A 15,344-nucleotide genomic window follows, 5' to 3' on the forward strand; every position below is an offset into this window, starting at 1 on the left:
ATGATTACTTGGCCTTCTGGATCACTTTAGTTATAATCCTTAGCCAGACGATCTTGGTACAAGGGTGGGCCAGGAAAGCAAAAGGGAAGAGAATTAGCATCTGTTGATCACTGCCATGCACCGTTTAGGTACTTACAGTGCTTCCGTTTCATCTTTGCAACAGCCCTACAAATGAGGTGTTGATAGCCCCATTTCACAGATGAAACACTTGAGGCTCAGGGGACGAAGTGACTTTTCCAAGAACATAACTAGTAAGTGGCAGCATCATGATTTGAGCCCAAGTGTCTGAAACCTAGACCTGTCAAGAGCTAAGTTCTGGAAGGAAATAAAGCCAAGAGAAGCACAACTGAGTTAATACCCAAAAGTGTTCAGTCTATTAGTGGGAAAAGCAAACTACAACCAAGATGAATGGAAAAACTTAATAAAATGGAAAGAAGCAGAGTTTAATCCATCTGCATACTTCGAAATCCCCAAAAGATGTGCCAGTGCTTCACTGAGGTAATTCCTAAGAAGCCCCAAGAGTTGACCTGTCATATATGATTCCACTGGAAGTGAATGCTTGGATCTGCAAATGACAGGAGGACAAGGATGGTACCCACTTAATCTCTGTATTTAGCATCACTTAGAGCAGAGCAGGCTCAAGGCTGAATAGCTTGTCTATTGACCAAAGGAGGATCCTGCATTCCCATTGTCCCAGGAATCTGTGTGAACTGTATAATGAACTATAAAGGAGGTTAGCGCCCATGGCTGGCCCTGCCCAAGAACCAGCGCTGGGAGGAGGGTGAAGTAAGCAGAATCTAGGGTGCACGTTTTTAAGGGGCCATTTACTCTCAGTGAGTACAGGGTCAGGACCTGAGAGTGAGAGCTTTCTTAAATTTTGTACCCCAGACCCCTCGCCCAGCTCACCCTACTCCTGGTCCTGCCATGAACAAGCCCTGAGTCTGTTTTGGATCAGTGTAAGGTAGCAGTTAAGCATGTAGGCTCTGGGCTCAGTCTAGCTGCCAACCCAGGCTCTGCCTCTTACTAACGCTAACTAGCTGGAACCTCAGGCAAGTTACTCACCAGAAACCTCTCTAAATATCTGTTGTTACCTGCAAAATGAGGTTCGGAGTTTTGCCTACCTTCTAACAGGCCTACTGGGAAAGTTTGATGGGGTACCACATGGAAAGTATCTGGTGCATTGTAGGAAGAAGGCACACACTCTAGATTCCAGAGCAAATCTGCCAGCAGCTGCCCCAAAAGGCAACCCAGGGGAAATATTCTTTGTTCCTTTTCAATGCATGAGAAAACAAGACACAGTTTGCAAGGTCATGGTAGGTGGTTTTGGATGGTCAGCTAAATAAGGCTGCTACTAGAAAAAAATATTGCAATCTGTGGAGAAGAGACCATTCAAATGTGTTTTCTTCACCACTTTGCAACTGTGATGGCAAGAATTATGAATGGATGCTAAAGTTAGTGGCTGGCAGAATTTGGTAAGAAGGACATTTATGTGCTTCTTAGTGTCTCCCCACAAAGTACGTATTAATCAAAGAAAAAGTAAGAGAAACTTTACAATGGGGAAACCTGGAGGACACCACCTTACCAAATAGTCACCAGAAATGGGGGAAAGTGACATTCTGTGCCTCCTGATATGAGCACTGAGCAGGACACTGCATCACTTTTGTGGAATTATTGCCCCAAATGTATAACCTGAGTCTAATTGGGGCCAATTGGGGGATGTTTTACAAAATAACTGGACTATATTTCTCAAAATTGTTATGTTTGTAGAAGACAAAGAAGACAGAGAGTCCATCCCATATTACAGAATACCAAAGATATTTGACAGATAAATGCAGTACATCATCCTGGAGTGAGTCCTGTACCAAGGGGAAGGTTTGTTATAAAGACCAACATAGGAACAATTGAGCACATTTGAATTTTGGTCATAGTAAGGTATAATCTTAAATTTCTTCATATTGATAATGATACTATGGTTATGTTAGAGAATGACCTCAGGAAATAGACTTTGGAATATGGAGGAATAAAGGGGTATGATGTCTATAATTTATTCCTAAGTGGTTCAGAGCAAAACAACACGCAAATGTATATAAGAACTATTGAGGTGTTATATAAAGCTAATGAGGTGTTACAAAATAAAAAGATACAAAAAGATGTTTTGTGAATTATTCATATATGCTAATTATAAATTTAACTTCTGTGTCATGTATGTGGACAGGGAAATTAATTTGTATATACATGTTTCCCTTTTACTTTTTTATTTTGCACCATAAAAACAACAATCAGTAACATACTGCTTTTCTTCACATCTGTATGATTTTAAGACATTGCTTAAAAATAAAAAAAAGACATTGCTTTTTCTCCTGGAGAAATAGCTTATAGATGAAACAAATGGTATCAAATTGTGAAATCTGCAAACCTCAGAAGTCAATAGCGTGAAACCTAATCCCAGGGCAGGGAAGAAAACAAGAGTCATGAGAGAAGAGGCAGGCATGCATAAGGACGGCAAGCTGGGGAAATGAACTTTACCAATGCCACTGACCCAGAACACACAGGAGTTACACTTTTCCTTCTTCACTTTAAAGGGTGATTTGGGGTCTGTAGGCTGAAGAATGACTTCAAATGACACAGGAGTTGCTTTGAGGAGACATACAGCAAGAAAGTTTCAAGAACAAAAGAATCACTCTACAGGTCTAGGTCCCAGAAAGAACCCACCGTGAAAAGCAAAGTCAGAGAGCTGATGTCTTGCTGCTTCAGCCAACCACCTCCACTGGACCCATGAAGGAGTCTCAACAGCATTTGAGGGAGAGTTCAAATCAACATATATATGGTGTCCTTACAAACCCTGTAAGGTTACTTTCCTGACCAGATGGTGACAGCTTATGCCCTGAAGAAGCACAGAGATTTCCAAAGTTAAATAAGGTGGAAAATGAATTGGCTTCATAGCTTCCTTTTCTTCTAGTCTAACAACAGCTTTCCCCTCCTGGCTCCCCACCCTCTGTTCCTGCAGGTACTTATTGCCTTATGCTTAAGACAATGACGAGGTGAACTTTGAAGTTCAAGGACCGAGCAGTCCTGAGGACAGGACGTCTGGAGGCCCAGGAGCCACATACACTGTGTTCTCATAACGGCTGGGCCTGCCTTCATTCCTGAGAACCTATCCCTGAGGTCAGTAAAGCTCATTTGCAAGCCTGGTGACTACTCGCTGTTCCACGGGGATAGCACGACATGAAAACCTGAGGTTTTCAGTGTTGCAATGGTCTGAAATATCCGTGAGTTTAGAAAACAAAACCACAGTTGTTCCTGGCTGGGCTGGTGCCCCAACCCAGTCCTAGCAGGACAATGCTGTGGCTGTGGGCTCCCACTGAGCTCTGAGACGCTGAAGAGGGTCAGCACTGGTACCAGCATGGAGCTAGGGCACATGCAGTGGGAGCCCTGCACGACAGGGCTCAGTGATGGTGAGATGGTCATGAGCAAAGAACTGACTGCCTCCCCTCCACAGGAGGGGACTGGGGGGTGGCTCGGAAGGCAGGATCTAATGCAGGAGCTGGCCTGAGAGACCAAAGAGGAGGAGGTTCTTGATGGGATTGAAGGCCTCTTTCAGGCAGAACTGCTTGGTCTTTGTGAGGTTAACCTTGCAGATGGTGGGTGAATGGAGGAGCCCAGTTTCACGGTGAACCAGGGCCTTTCCTTCCTTTCCCTGACATTCTGTGAAGCCTTTGGCTTCTTGAAAGTGCGAGCTAATGTCAGACTTGGGACTGTCTTCTGCAGGGACCCCTTTGTAGTGTAGATGCGCTGGGCAGCACTTGGAGATCTGTAGGAGACATTCAGTGGGGGCTGTGAAATGCAGATTGGTGAGGATCACACACTTGGATGCATGGTAGGCGTTTCCAAGGTTGAGGAACAGAAGAACTGTAACAGGCCTGCCTTGTTCAACAGCTGGCTGATAGCTGATGTGAGCACTGGTTCCCACTCTTGTCTATTGAGGGCTCTCTTAGCTTCAACCTTGCCTTGTGAAATATTTATTATGTCCATGAAATGCTCAGGATATTCCAATTAAAAGGTCTCATATCCCCCTTTGAGGAAGTAGATCTGTGGGGCTGGAGCCAGCAGACAGCCAGGTGTCACCAGAACATACAGTGCAACCCCCTCCCCACAAACCCCCACCCTGGCCTGGCTGCTCCCTGCCCCAGAAACTCATATTTATTTGGCTGTGCCACACAGCTTTGCAGGATCTTACTTAGTTCCTTGATCAGGGACTGAACCTGCATCCTCAGCAGTGAAAGCATGGAGTCCTAACAACTGGACATCCAGAGAACTCAGAAACCCTAATTTGTATTTTTTTACATCTCTGAAACAATGTTACTCCATGTATTTCCCCCCATGTGGTTAAATACAGATTCCACACATATTTTACTATTTATGTTCAGAGTTGGGATAGACTTATTAAAAACAGCAAGGATTCTGCTACTTAAAAAGATTAAGGTTTTTGAAATAGGGGTTTTCTCTTACATGCTGCTGCTAAGTCACTTCAGTCGTGTCTGATTCTGTGTGACCCCATAGAAGGCAGCCCACCAGGCTCCCGCGTCCCTGGGATTCTCTAGGCAAGAACACTGGAGTGGGTTGCCATTTCCTTCTCCAATGCATGAAAGTGAAAAGTGAAGGTGAAGTCACTGAGTCGGGTCCGATTCTTCACGACCCTGTGAACTGCAGCCTACCAGGCTCCTCCATCCATGGGATTTTCCAGGCAAGAGTACTGGAGTGGGGTGTCATTGCCTTCTCCTTCTCTTACATAATATATCTTTAAACCAGTAAAACTTGTCATTTCTAGGTCAAGTTATGTGACTTAGAATAATAGAGATGCCCCAAGTAATTGTCAGTGATATTGAATTTTAAAAATATAAGGATGTACCCCAAAGTTATAAGTGGCCCTTAAAAGTTGCTCTAATTCTAAAAGTAAATGTTTTAAACACACCTTGAGCTCATATTTTCAGCCTCATCCATCATTACCCAGTTATTTCACATTTTGGCAGAAGACTGAGATAGTGTCAGGGCTCTTAGAGCAGTTGGTAGAACATCTGGAAGTTGCAGCATTATTTGGGAACACAGGGAAACATTGGTATTTAAGTCTGTTCAATCTACTGTGCAGGAAAGGACAATGTCCTGCATATGTACTGTAACCATCATAAACACAGAAAACTATGTAAAAGTAAGCAAAAAACCTCTGTTTCTGAGTTTTTCTGTTAACTTTAGTTTCTTACTTACCAATTGCTTTACTAGCATTCATTAGCCTGATTTAAGGAGAAGGCAATGGCAAGCCACTCCAGTACTCTTGCCTAGAAAATCCCATGGATGGAGGAGCCTGGTAGGCTGCAGTCCATGGGGTCACTATCAGTTGGACATGACTGAGAGACTTCACTTTCACTTTTCACTTTCACGCATTGGAGAAGGCAATGGCAACCCACTCCAGTGCTCTTGCCTGGAGAATCCCAGGGATGGGGGAGCCTGGTGGGCTGCCATCTCTGGGGTTGCACAGAGTTGGACATGACTGAAGTGACTTAGCAGAAGCAGCAGCTGCAGCAGCAGCAGCAGCCTCATTTAATGGAGAAGGTAATGGTACCTCACTGCAGTACTCTTGCCTGGAAAATCCCATGGACGGAGGAGCCTGGTGGGCTGCAGTCCGTTGGGTCACTAAGAGTCGGACGTGACTGAGCGACTTCACTTTCACTTTTCACTTTCATGCATTGGAGAAGGAAATGGCAACCCACTCCAGTGTTCTTGCCTGGAGAATCCCAGGGGTGGGGGAGCCTGATGGGCTGCCATCTATGGGGTCACACAGAGTTGGACATGACTGAAGTGATTTAGCAGCAGCAGCAGCAGCCTGATTTAACAGTCATCAAAACCAGTCTTTATGGGTAGCTTTCACTCATTCACTCAAAACAAATTTTAGTTATGAAAAGGAAAAAAAAAAAAGAAATCCTATTCCCAGTGTCTCTAGTGAGAATTGCAGGTACTGAGATACTGTTCATTACTGTTCTGCCAGTGGAGGAACCCGGGAGAATGCCTGGCCTTTATCCGCCTCATTTTGTTCTACTCTCTTCCTTGCTCACAAATCTTCCAGGGCCTTGCGGCTCTGTTCTGGCTTTGGAGCATTTTGCACTTGAATTTGGAGCAGTCGCTGGACTGCTTCATTCTCACAGTTCGACTTTCAGTTCCTCAGGTGAGCTGCCTGGGACCATCCAATCTTCTTGAAGGTGCTGACTGGCTTGGGTATCACCGGGCACAGGGCCTGGCCTGGAGGGAGTGCAGAGGCAGCACAGCTATACAGGGGCTCAGAAGGCTTCTAAATAGCATCCCCCTGAAAAGAACCAGACAGGTGCACCTATGACTTCTGGAAACAAGGACGTTTTTAAACCTCAGGTTGCATCTAAACGTGATCTGAAAAGGGCTTCAAAAGTAATCAAAGTTAAGACGATTTTAACATCCAAAAGGACAATGTTTGCTACAGTGGAACCATATCAAGTCTACAAAAGTTCATGAGTCCGTAACATTCTTAAAAAGAAAACTCTAGAAAAATCCCCTCATGCTTGTCACCACCTAAGCAAATTTAATTCCTTACTGTGAAAGTTATGGAGAAAAGGAAGCATTTACATCATCCAGTAGGAACAGCATTTCAAGGTAACAAAATAGCCCCAGTTGATGAGAAGCTACATTTTATACAATGCAAGTATAAAAGGAATGACAGGATTTGAAAAGCCTTGTTAGGAGACTTCTTGAGCAAAGATGGTCAGTTGGTCTTAAATAAGTGAGTGGACAGTAGGTGGGATGCTGGATACTCTGTGGGGCTAAGTTCGTGGGACACAGGTGACACACTGGCCTGGGGCACAGAGAAATAGCAGAATAAAGAGATCGGGCCACAAAGAACTAAACAGACATCTCTCCAAAGAAGACATGCAGTTGGCTAACAAACACATGAAAAGATGCTCAACATCACTCATTATCAGAGAAATGCAAATCAAAACCACAATGAGGTACCATTTCACCCCAGTCAGAATGGCTGTGATCCAAAAGTCTACAAGCAATAAATGCTGGAGAGGGTGTGGAGAAAAGGGAACCCTCTTACACTGTTGGTGGGAATGCAAACTAGTACAGCCACTATGGATAACAGTGTGGAGATTCCTTGAAAAACTGGAAATAGAACTGCCATATGACCCAGCAATCCCACTGCTGGGCATACACACCGAGGAAACCAGAATTGAAAGAGACACATGTACCCCAATGTTCATCACAGCACTGTTTATAATCGCCAGGACATGCAAGCAACCTAGATGTCCATCGATAGACAAATGGATAAGAAAGCCGTGGTACATATACACAATGCAATATTACTCAGCCATTAAAAAGAATACATTTGAATCTGTTCTAATGAGGTTGATGAAACTGGAACCTATTATACAGAGTGAAGTAAGCCAGAAAGAAAAACACCAATACAGTATAATAACACATATATATGGAATTTAGAAAGATGGTAACGATAACCCTATATGCGAGACAGAAAAAGAGACACAGATGTATAGAGCAGTCTTTTGGACTCTATGGGAGAAGACAAGGGTGGGATGATCTGAGAGAATAGCACTGAAACATGTGTATTATCATATGTGAAACAGATCGCCAGTCCAGGTTCAATGCATGAGACAGGATGCTCAGGGCTGGTGCACTGGGATGACCCAGAGGGATGGGATGGGGAGGGAGGTGGGAGGGGGTTTCAGGATGAGGAACACATGTAAACCCATGGCTGATTCATATCAATGTATGGCAAAAACCACTACAATATTGTAAAGTGATTAGCCCCCAACTAAAATAAATAAATTAAAAAAATAAAAAAAAAAAAAAAGAGATCAGGCCAATCTTAGTCCAAATGGACAATTTGTTTTGAGTGGGTCCACCGATATTATGAGCTTCTGAAGTGGGACAATGTGAAGTACACAACATTTCTGTTTTTGCATATGGATGTCTTGGTGTCTTTTTTCTTAAAAGTTCTAAAGTTAGATTGTTGTTTAGTTGCTAAAACAGAAGCTGCCTCTTTTGCCACCCCCATGGACTGTAGCCTGACAGACTCCTCTGCCCATGGGATTTCCCAGGCAGAATACTCCAGTGGGTAGCCATTCCCTACTCCAGAGAATCTTCCCGACCCAGGCATCGAACTTGAGTCTCCTGCATTGGGAGTCAGATTCTTTACCATTGAGCTACCCAGGAAGCCCTGAAGTTAGATTACCTTGATCTAACCCAAATTTCCCTCTTCAAGGCTGAGTTCTTGAGCAGGGTACGCTATCTCTTAGAGACTCAGTTTCTTAGACCTCTTAGGGTTTTTTGAGGACCTAATAATAATATTTGCGAAATTGCTGGACCAGAGCCTGACACTTTCAAGACTCAATAAATTAGCTATTATCGTTGTATTTTCTGTATATGTCTGTGTATAATCTCCCCTCTCCTGCCCTCATCCCAGTCCAGCGCATGAGATTCTAGACTTCCAGTTGAGTAAGTTTAGAACCCATTAAAGTGTCAGGGCCCAAGTTCCAGACTCTTCCATTACTAATCTACTTGTAGAACCTGGGTGAGTCAGTTGCTTAGAGACTCTGGCCCTCAATTTCCTCACCATGAGCCTGGGAAGAGAGGTGGGCAGGGTGAAGGGGACCTTAAATGTGTGCCATGTGGGGAAGAAAGATGACACAAAACAGGATATTAAGATGTCGTTCAGCATGATTGTGTTTTAAAACCTGGGACACATGCATGTAAGATAGAAGTGATGTTTCCTGTTCAGTGGGCAGGACACTGGTCTTATTTTTCTTAACATCTTCTAAAATAAAACAGGGCTGCCCTGATTCTACTCTTTTCAGGATTTAGCGAACAAATATTTGTTTACTAAATCTTTTAAATCTGTTATGATCATAATTCTTGTTCCAGAATAAAAATTCCATGACACTGTCACTTAACAAAACAGTAAAATGTACTTATTGACCACACCAATCACCCACTTGCCTGATAGACCATAAGCTCTGTTACGGCAGAGAGCTTTGTTTTTGTTCATTGATGCAACTCCAGGACCTATAACAGTGCCTCAGATATAGTAAATATTTGATAAATATTAGTTTAATTGTTCAAAAATCCTTACAAAGTTATCAGCTTGGATATTGAGTGTTTCTGTAAAACATGGGGCTCAGGTCCTGTGAAAAGGCTACATTTACTTGTCTCCATTCAAGGTTGATTTGAGTCAGGGAACCATCAAAGTTGAGTAAGGGCTTTGTAAATATGTGCAGTGCGTGTCACTAGCCATAGCAGACTGGGTTTTCCCCAGGACTCTCCCTGTGCAGTTTAGTCACAGAAAGTAAATAGGAATTCAGATTCCAATCCCTGCTTCTCTTTGTTCCTGCTAAATGAGGGTGGCTGATTACAAAGGAGCCTGTCAGTGCTGAGGTCTCCGCGTTCCAGAGTTGGGTGAGGAGGTGATCAGGGAGTGGAAACTGAGTACAGCCTTGGCAGACAGCAGAGACAGGGCAATGGGTGCCCCAGGCAGAATTGGTTTGTTCCCCCAATGAACCATGGTGGAACACCTTCCCTGTTCAGGCCTATAGAATCAAAAGGACCTCAGAAGTTAAACACCATGTCCCAGGTCACAGAGCTAGAACCTCCTGGAGCCAGACAACCCAATCTATGCTGTCTGCCTTGAAGACTTGAGTTTTCCCCACTGTTCCTCTTCTGCTTTTGGCATCTCCAGTTCCTAAACATTTATTGAGAGCCTGTCATGAACGAGACACTATTCTAGACACTTAGGTGTTATCAGTGAACAAAACAAAGATCCATGTCTTAATCTGTGGGGTCTGAAACCAAGAGAAGGACCCAGAGACCAAGCCAAGAATTTTGCCTTGAGCTCCCCCTGCCTTAGGGGCAGATACAGAAGCCAACCTCTGTAAAGGCGTTCTTTGCTTCTCCCCTGTCCAATCTGAATATTCTGCACATAATCTGGATGTGAAAGTTGGACTGGAAAGAAGACTGAGCACCTAAGAATTGATACTTTTGAACTGTGGTATTGGAGAAGACTCTTGAGAGTCCCTTGGACTGCAAGGAGATCAAACCAGTCAATCCTAAAGGAAATCAGTCCTGAATATTCATTGGGATGACTGTTGCTAAAGCTGAAGCTCCAATACTTTGGCCACCTGATGTGAAGAGCCGACTCACTGGAAAAGAGGGCAAGAGGAGTAGCGGGCAACAGAGGATGAAATGGTTAGATGGCATCGTCGACCCAATGGACATGAGTTTGAGCAAACTCTAGGAGATAGTGTAGGACACAGATGCCTGGCATGCTGCAGCTCACAGGATTGAAAAGAGTCAGACACGACTTAGGCACTAAACAACAATAACCATCTGGCTTCAGCATTAAAACTTCTCCAGATGGAGCCTCATTAGTTCTTGTAGCTCCGTGTAGGCTTTATTTCAGTCCCTGGTTCAAGAATGGTAGTCTAAGCAAAAGTAAACAAGTGTACCGACAAGGGAGCTGACTGTGCATCAGATCATGAGCTCCTTATTGCTAAATTCAGACTTAAATTGAATAAAGTAGGGAAAACCACTAGACCATTCAGGTATGACCTAAATCAAATCCCTTGTGATTATACAGTGGAAGTGAGAAATAGATTTAAGGGCCTAGATCTGATAGATAGAGTGCCTGATGAACTATGGAATGAGGTTTGTGACATTGTACAGGAGACAGGGATCAAGACCATCCCCATGGAAAAGAAATGCAAAAAAGCAAAATGGCTGTCTGGGGAGGCCTTACAAATAGCTGTGAGAAGAAGAGAAGTGAAAAGCAAAGGAGAAAAGGAAAGATATAAGCATCTGAATGCAGAGTTCCAAAGAATAGCAAGAAGAGATAAGAAAGCCTTCCTCAGTGATCAATGCAAAGAAATAGAGGAAAACAACAGAATGGGAAAGACTAGAGATTTCGTCAAGAAAATTAGAAATACCAAGGGAACATTTCATGCAAAGATGGGCTTAATAAAGGACAGAAATTGTATGGACCTAACAGAAGCAGAAGATATTAAGAAGATGTGGCAAGAATACACAGAACTGTACAAAAAAGATCTTCAATACCCAGATAATCACGATGGTGTGATCACTGACCTAGAGCCAGACATCCTGGAACGTGCAGTCAAGTGGGCCTTAGAAAGCATCACTATGAACAAAGCTAGTGGAGGTGATGGAATTCCAGTTGAGCTATTTCAAATCCTGAAAGATGATGCTGTGAAAGTGCTGCACTCAATATGCCAGCAAATTTGGAAAACTCAGCAGTGGCCACAGGACTGGAAAAGGTCAGTTTTCATTCCGATGCCAAAGAAAGGCAATGCCAAAGAATGCTCAACCTACCCACAATTGCACTCATCTCACATGCTAGTAAAGTCATGCTCAAAATTCTCCAAGCTAGGCTTCAGCAATATGTGAACCGTGAACTTCCTGATGTTCAAGCTGGTTTTAGAAAAGGCAGAGGAACCAGAGATCAAATTGCCAACATCCGCTGGATCATGGAAAAAGCAAGAGAGTTCCAGAAAAACATCTATTTCTGCTTTATTGACTATGCCAAAGCCTTTGACTGTGTGGATCACAATAAACTGTGGAAAATTCTTCAAGAGAGGGGAATACCAGACTGCCTGACCTGTCTCTTGAGAAACCTATATGCAGGTCAGGAAGCAACAGTTAGAACTGGACATGAAACAACAGACTGGTTCCAAATATGAAGAGGAGTTCGTCAAGGCTGTATATTGTCACCCTGCTTATTTAACTTCTATGCAGAGTACGTCATGAGATACGCTGGACTGGAAGAAACACAAGCTGGAATCAAGATTGCTGGGAGAAATGTCAATAACCTCAGCTATGCAGATGACACCACCCTTATGGCAGAAAGTGAAGAGGAACTCAAAAGCCTCTTGATGAAAGTGAAAGAGGAGAGTGAAAAAGTTGGCTTAAAGCTCAACATTCAGAAAACGAAGATCATGGCATCTGGTCCCATCACTTCATGGGAAATAGATGGGGAAACAGTGGGAACAGTGTCAGACTTTATGTTTTTGGGCTCCAAAATCACTGCAGATGGTGACTGCAGCCATGAAATTAAAAGATGCTTACTCCCTGGAAGGAAAGTTATGACCAACCTAGATAGCATATTGAAAAGCAGAGACATTACTTTGCCAACAAAGGTTCGCCTAGTCAAGGCTATGGTTTTTCCTGTGGTCATGTATGGATGTGAGAGTTGGACTGTGAAGAAAGCTGAGCACTGGAGAATTGATGCTTTTGAACTGTGGTGTTGGAGAAGACTCTTGAGAGTCCCTTGGACTGCAAGGAGATCCAACCAGTCCATTCTAAAGGAGATCAGTCCTGGGTGTTCATTGGAAGGACTGATGCTAAAGCTGAAACGCCAATACTTTGGCCACCTCACGCGAAGAGCTGACTCAATGGAAAAGAGTCTGGTGCTGGGAGAGATTGGGGGCAGGAGGAGAAGGGGATGACAGAGGATGAGATGGCTGGATGGCATCACTGACTCGATGGACATGAGTTTGAGTGAACTCTGGGAGTTGGTGATGGACAGGGTGTGCAAAGATTCATGGGGTCTCTGATTCATGGGGTGTGTGATTCTTGCGTGCTGTGATTCATGGTGTTGCAAATAGTCAGACATGACTGAGCGACTGAACTGATTGACTGAAACAAGTGTAGGGTTTTTTAGTGGGGAGGTTTTGAAGTCTAGAGTTCCTTAAACAGGTAGCAAACAGGTAATAATAGAGGGCACTGGTTTGCTTGAAAGTGCCTGTGGCATCACTACAGATCAGATTGGAAGAATAGCAATTAAATTTATGACAGTGATTGTCTCAGAGCAAGACAAGGAAGGCTGGGTCAGTGGCTGCGGGGTCCCTTGACAACAGAGTTGGCTATCTGTGTGCATTATTTGGGTTCTTTAACAAAGAAATGTTATAAAGCAAATTGGATTGAAAGTTGTTACTTTTGCCTGGTGGGAACATGGTTGTTTTTATTGTACTCTTGCACTTTCTGGGTGGTGAGTATATAGGTTAGAACAAGGTGGTTGTGGTTAACAACCAGATTATCTGGGCTCATTCCTATCTGTCACTTATCGACTCAGCCCGTCTTTCTTTATTCATATGTTATAAAGATTGAGTGAATTGGTATGAAAAGCATTTCGACTAATGCTTGGCACATTATCAGAACTATCGTAGAAGTATTAACTGTACTGTTCTTATAGCTAAGAATATAGATATAAATAACTATAAATTGATCAACAAAAATGATGCATAGGATTTTCTAGGTGCACAGAAAGTTTGCAATCTTGATCAAAGAAGTTCTGCTAAGGCCCCAAGACTCCTGTGAAGTGAGCCTGATAATATGGAGTGGATCAGGAGATCCAGATCATGAGTAAGAAGTGGAGACAAACTCTGAAGTGTGGGTGCTCAGGCATTTGTTTGAGTACACACAGTGACATCCAGTAAAAAAGGGCCTTTCCATGTGGTTCCAAGAAGAATTAGTAATTCATAAACAGGAAGCGTTAATTCCAAGAACCAAGGCACAAGGCTGTTTTTTCACACTCTTCTGTACAAGAAGGTTTTTTCTTTCTTCTTCTTCTTTTTTTTAAAGTTTCCTGTTGCTCTTTCATCCATTTTCCAATTATAACCTCCATGTGCAGTGGATTAGCCTCACTGCAGATGTGGGTTATTTAAACACATGTATATTTTTAAAGCTGAGTAATAATTTTTTTATCCTTTAATTATAAACCAAACACATTTCTGCTCTCTTTGCTGACAGGAAACTGTCATATCTTATGTGTCTATTGTCTCTAAGCGAAATGACTTTACCCAACAAGTTTATTATTAATTTCTGATTTCATGTGTAAAATAGAAAATAACTCAAATTTTAGTCTCTAAAGGAAAAAAAAATGTGAGCCCATGTGTGGCTGTTAGCGTAATGGACACCATCTTGGGCCCATATAGTCCTCCCTATCTTTCTGCTGACCCTACCCAGAAATGTGCTCAGTGAATCACTTCTCTGTTGTCAATGGCTTTGTAGATAATAGATATTTTTTTATTAATCATCAGGACCAGGTGGCTTTTATGCTCTGTTAGTGCCCTAACAATGATGAAGACCTTTGAGAATATATTCCTGGCACCCATGAGACTAGTTATCCATTCTATCTTCTTGATTCAAGAACACACACCCTATTTCCAAGCCCTTACTCGCATTGTTGTTTTTAGTCACTAAATCATGTCTGACCCTTTTGTGATCCCACAGACTATAGCATGCTTCTCTGTCCATGGGATTTCCTAGGTGAGAATACTGGAGCAGGTTGCCATTTCGTCCTCCTCCAGGGTGTCTTCCTGACCCAAGGATTGAACCTGAATCTCCTGCATCTCCTGCATTGGCAGGTAGATTCTTTACCACTGAGCCACCAGGGAAGCCCACTTACCTCCATACCTGAGGTTAACTATAAAATTGTCTCAATGGCCCCTGGGGGTGTGGAGTGCATCTGTGAATGCTTCTAAGTCATGGTCCACCCAATCCCACCCTGGGGGTTACCCTGTAATAACCTTACCACTGATAAAGTTTCAAGATACCTTTCCAGTTGGGTGAGCTCTTTTCATTCCCTCCATCCTCCAACAATCCACAGAGACCAACTCACAATTCTCTTTGTTCATTTTATTTTTCTTCTCTACTCACTGCCTCTCAGATCTCCTCACTCTTTCCTCAAAATGTTCTACTCTTAGGCCTGATTTTCATTTCTCAAGAGACTTGAACTGTCTAAATAAATATCTAGGATACTGGTTGTTTGTTATGATCAGTGCATTTTCTTGGCAAAACTCTTATCAGTCTTTGCCCTGCTTCATTCCATATTCCAAGGCCAAATTTGCCTGTTACTCCAGGTGTTTGTTGACTTCCTACTTTTGCATTCCAGTCCCCTATAATGAAAAGGACATCTTTTTTGGGTGTTAGTTCTAAAAGGTCTTGTAGGTCTTCATAGAACCATTCAGCTTCTTCAGCGTTACTGGTTGGGGCATAGACTTGGATTACTGTGATATTGAATGGTTTGCCTTGGAAATGAACAGAGATCATTCTGTCGCTTTTGAGATTGCATCCAAGTACTGCATTTTGGACTCTTTTGTTGACCATGATGCCTACTCCATTTCTTCTGAGGGATTCCTGCCTGCAGTAGTAGATATAATGGTCATCTGAGTTAAATTCACCCATTCCAGTCCATTTTAGTTCGCTGATTCCTAGAATGTTGACATTCACTCTTGCGATCT

The sequence above is a fragment of the Bos javanicus genome, chromosome 8 (assembly GCF_032452875.1).
Source record: "Bos javanicus breed banteng chromosome 8, ARS-OSU_banteng_1.0, whole genome shotgun sequence".
NCBI lineage: Eukaryota > Metazoa > Chordata > Mammalia > Artiodactyla > Bovidae > Bos > Bos javanicus.